The sequence below is a fragment of the Cryptomeria japonica genome, chromosome 7, assembly GCF_030272615.1.
Source record: "Cryptomeria japonica chromosome 7, Sugi_1.0, whole genome shotgun sequence".
NCBI lineage: Eukaryota > Viridiplantae > Streptophyta > Pinopsida > Cupressales > Cupressaceae > Cryptomeria > Cryptomeria japonica.
Window position 1 is genome coordinate 695,591,631 of NC_081411.1, and position 5,491 is coordinate 695,597,121.

Genomic DNA, 5,491 nt, shown 5'->3' on the forward strand with positions numbered 1-5,491 from the left:
ACTTAGGACCTAATTGGACCACATAAGACCAAATGGTGTCACAAGGGGTCTTATGTGGTCCTAAGGGGTCACACGTGTTCTAACACATGGCTGAAACTTTAGGACCACATAAGACCCCTTATGACACATGTACACCCCTTAGGACCTAATTGGACCACATAAGACCAAATGGTGTCGCAAGGGGCCTTATGTGATCCTAAGGGGTCACACATGTGTTCTAACACATGTGTGATCCCTTAGGACCCGATAAGGTCCCTTATGACACATGTGCACCCCTTAGGACCTAATTGGACCATATAAGACCAAATGGGTTCGCAAGCAGTCTTATGTGGTCCTAAGGGTTCACACATGTGTACTAACACATGGGTGATCCCTTAGGACCACATAAGGCCCCTTACGACACATGTGCACCCCTTAGGATCTAATTGGATGACATAAGACCAAATGGTGTCGCAAGGGATCTTATGTGGTCCTAAGGGGTCACACATCTGTTCTAACATGTGGGTCACCCTTTAGGACCACATGAGATCCCTTACAACACATGTGCACCCCTTAGGACCTAATAAGACCACATAAGACAAAATTGTGTTGCAAGGGGTCTTATGTGATCCTAAAGGATCATGCATGTGTTCTAACACATGTGTGACCCCTTAGGACCACATAAGATGCCTTACGACACATGTGCACCCTGTAGGACCTAATTGGACCACATAAGACCAAATGGTGTCGCAAGGGTTCTTACATGATCCTAAGGGGTCAGAAACATGTGTTCTAAGACATGGGTGACTCGTTAGGACCACATAAAGCCCCTTACGACACATGTGCACCCGTTAGGGCTTAATTGGACCACATAAGACCAAATGGTGTCACAAGGCATCTTATGTGGTCCTAATCGGTCATGCATGTGTACTAACACATGGCTGACCCCTTAGGACCTAATTGGACCACATAAGATGAAATGATGTCACAAGGGGTCTTATGTGGTCCTAAGGGGTTGCACATGTGTTTTAATATGTGGGTGACCCCTTAGGACCACATAAGACCCCTTACGACACATGTGCACCCCTTAGGACCTAATTGGACCACATAAGACCAAATTGTGTCACAAGGGGTCTTATGTGGTCCTAAGGGGTCACACATGTGTTCTTGTTTGTATTTTGATGATGTTTTGATTATCATTGATGGACACACACTTTCTTGATGTATGAGTTATGCTCAACCGGTAATTGTTCCAACTAGTATTGTGTATTATTGTATGTATAGTCTTTAGACTATCGGTATTTTGTAGAAGATTTTTACCGGTCACAGATTGACTGAAGAGCTCAAGCGGTATGGAGACCCCAAGCAGTTTGAGGAGTTCAAGCAATATGAAGGAACCAAGCGGTAGTTAACTTTTTTGATCGGAACACTATGATCTACCAGTCTTCATTTTTGACAATCGGTAATCGGTATATTTATATTAACTGGTATTACTCTATGATGAGTTACCAACCGGTATTACTGTAATGTGTGATGAGTTATCATCCACCAAAACTTTGGCTGTGTGTTTGTGTCATGTTACCAAATGTGTCTAGATGCACTAAACCTAGGAACTTGTAGTCTAATTCTATTGGACCGACAAGAAATCAGTTTCCTTTATAAGGACATCATGTCTAGGGTTTGCATGCGAGATGTGTGATATGTGTAAGAGACAGAGTATGAGACATTGTGCAATCATTGAAGAGAATATTAGGTCTGTGTGAAGAGATAGAGTGTGGAGATATTGAAGACTGAAGTAATGCTGAAATGCATTAACAATGAGCTGACAAGGATCTAATTAAGCATACTATGCTATTGTCTAGATCATTCACTTGTTGATTACTAATATCTTCGACAAGTCTAAAACCCTTAACCGGGTAGGCCTAGAAAAGCCTTTGTAAATCCTCTAAGAAGGTGGTTCACAACTGTGGATCTGAAATCCTTTAACAAGGTAGTCTTTAACAGGACTTATCTCCTAACAGAGATCTAGATTCCTAACAGGATCTGTTCTAGTGAAGAACATTGTATGACTTTAACCGATCTGGTTTCTATTCTGCAGATAGTTACTTGTGAGTTTCTGCTCACTGTGGTTTTTCCCATTTGGGTTTCCACATCAAATATCTTATGTTATGGTGATTGTGCTCTTGTGGGTGAATGCTTTGTTCGCTATTTGGTTTGCATTTATCTTAACCAGTTTATTAGTGAATCTGTTGCACTGGTTATTTGCTAAACTGTTTAAGAGTTTGTTTACAATAATTTTTGGTATACTAGTTCACCCCCCCTCCTAGTATTCATCAATTGGTATCAGAGCCAACCTTTCTATAAGTCTAACCACTTGGAAGGAGATATGGGGGAATACAGTGTGAGGGAACTTACTCACCGTCTCACTCAGACTAATAGAGCCTATGATGAACTCAAAGTTGAGTATAAAGCCTCTTTGGCCAAGAGAAGAGAGGATGATGAGAAACTGATGTAACTCACTGAAAATAGCTCTTCTGATGAAGCAGACATGGATGCCCTAGTTGAAGAAGTTGAAAACTTGAATGAATCTAATGCCAACCTGAGAAGGGAGTTGGAAGGACTGACTATCAAAATGTGTCAAGAGCTTGAGAACAGAAGGAAAGCTGAAGATCTGGTAAAAGACAAAGATCATGAGATCTCCAAGCTAAAGTAAGAAATCAGTACCCTTACCGCTCATCTCCAAGAGAGTAAAGTGGAAAAAGAAGAAATGAAAGGTGAACTAAACATGGCTATTTCTGAGAATGCAACCTTGATGGAATCCAATGCTTCTATTTCCAAGGAACTTACTAAGTCAAAGGAGATACTTGCCAAATTCAATCAGAGTACTGCTAAGCTAGAGCAAAAGCTGGAATCGGCAAAACCAGTAAAGAATACCACTAGACTTGGTTTCTTTGGGTATGAGGAAGGTGAGACCTCTGGAACAAAAGCTGAAGCATCAAAGAAGTAACTGATATCCAAGGATAAAGGTAAGCAAAAATTTAAACCTGTTTGCTTTAATTGTCTCAAAGAAGGACATACTGCCAATGTGTGTAAAAGCAAGGCCTACAACAATTTTCCTTATTTTCTAAACAATAAGCCTAGAGCCAATAGATTCAATGGAAACTGTTATGCATGCAACAAGTCTAGGCATAGAGAATTTGAATGTAGGTCTGATTTGCACAACACTAGGAGATATCCTCCAAGGACTCAAGGAGTTATTCCAGAACTTCCTATGAATCGGAATCCCAACCAGTACAATACCTATGACTATTGTTCAGTTGGTTATCAAGTGGCAACTATTTGGAGAGCAACCTATTTGATCTGTCGTGGTAGCGGTCACACTACTGCAACATGTAGAAGAAAGAATGGAAGTATGAATAAAGGACCATGGAGAACACCTGGAATGGTATGCTATCATTGCAACAAACTGGGAAACACTGCCAGAACTTGCAGACTGAGAAAGAACCTATCGAATGATATACCAATCACTCCAGAAGGGAAGATTGATGCTGAAACCGTTCAAGTGGAAATGAATAAAACTTGGAAAAAGAAATCTGAAGAAGGATCACATGATGAACCTATTTTTGCACCTAGTGTGGAAGTCTCTGAACTGGAAAACTGAGCTTAGAAAAGCTTAGGGGGAACATATCGGTGAAATATTTTGAACCCTTGGTTTATATCGGTAAAGACCTTAACCAGTATATGTTACTTGTCAATCGACAGAAGATTTGAAGTGGTAAAAGGAAAAATTAGGGTTTGTGCCCTAGCAGTGATGCATTTATTATAGTAGGTGAGAGTTGTTTAAAAGGGATTTTCGTCATCATTATCACTTATTAGTTTTCGAGAGAAGAATTTTCAAGAGCAGAGCGACAAAGAGCGATTTGTCTAGCAATTCAAAGTGAATTCAAAAATCTTGCAGAGGAGTCCAACAATCTTTTTTCAATCTATCAGGGAAGAACACTAAGCGGTGATCTAGCAACTGAAGTGGTGTATTGTGGGTGACATTGGAAAACCCTAAATTTTGGATTGTAAAGGTATTTCTAAATTTCTTTCCTATCATGGCTTCTGCATCACACTCTAGCTCTAGTGCACCTATAGATTCAACCGAATTTCTTCAAAAGAAAAAGAAATACAATGCCCTATCCCAAATACCTGCCAGAGTTATAGTTGAGGGAGATATTTTAGGGTATATTGACTATAAATTGGAAGACCTAGGATCCCTAGTGATTCATTCCCAGCTAAGTCTGTTCTATGGGGATGACAAGAAGATCAAACATGAGTATAGTGTCCTTGAGAAGATGAAACTGCATAATGTGGTATATTTTTTGGAAGAGTTCACAAAAGATCATATTCACATCATCCTTAGCAGAGTGCATGGTGATAAGATGTATCTCAAGCGAATGCATGACATCACATCGGAAGAAATTCATGCCATCATCGGTTTCTGCAATATTGGAGAGGTGCTAGCTCTATAAAAGGTCACCAAAAATGAAATGAAAAAGCTCATCGGTTCTATGAGTGACCAATGGGCGATGACTGTCAACACCATCTTTGATGATCTGGTAAAATATGCTTGCATGGTGATTGGCTACCGGATATTCTATGCCAGCAAAATGAATTATGTCCTTGTTGCTGCAGTGAATGCTTCTTACAGGATGATCAAGGAAGACACTACATTTGACCTATGTACCTATATACAAAAGCAGTTGTTGTTGAATCTGAATTCCATCAAACAGAACAATTCTCTGAGATTCAAGTTTGGACAACTTCTGGTCAGTTTATTCTTCTACTTTTAAGGTTATTTCCCTAGAGTAGGCGACGTTCAATGGTCTGCTGACCTACCGGTTTCCAGAAAAATTAAGGAAAGTCTACAAGTAGTAGGAACTGGATATCCTGAGGTTCTTAACAAGTATTTTAATGAATTCAAGTGGAAGATAAGCCAAAGAATGAGGATATTTGGTGGTATTGTGAAGAAGTATGAAGATGACATCTGCTTCACAATAAGGATAGATGACTACATAATGGAAGCAGTGGAACTGAGAAAGGAAGTAGTTGGCCCTATGGGGTATGAAGTGATGTATGACATGTTGATTGGGTATGCCTCTACCCTACTTGTCTCACCACTGGATGCAAAGAAAAAGAGAACCAGTACCTACTTGGAGAGGGTAACATCGGTTGAAGAACCAATACAGAAAAAGGGCAAAGTAGTGCCATCGGTATCTGCACCAGTTACCTTTACCAGTCTGAAAGTGACCAAGCGGTCACCAGCTAAGAAGAAACCTAATATCATTCTAGCAAAAGTCTTCGAGAGGAAGTGGAAATCCAAGAATCACTCACCGAAGTTAGAGGACACTGAATCGAAGATTCAAACAAAGAAGACAAGGCAATCTAGCAAGAAGGCAAAGTCTACCGGTAATGCATCAACAACTTCTGCACCAGTAAGCATAGATATTTCCTCTTATAAGCCAATGAC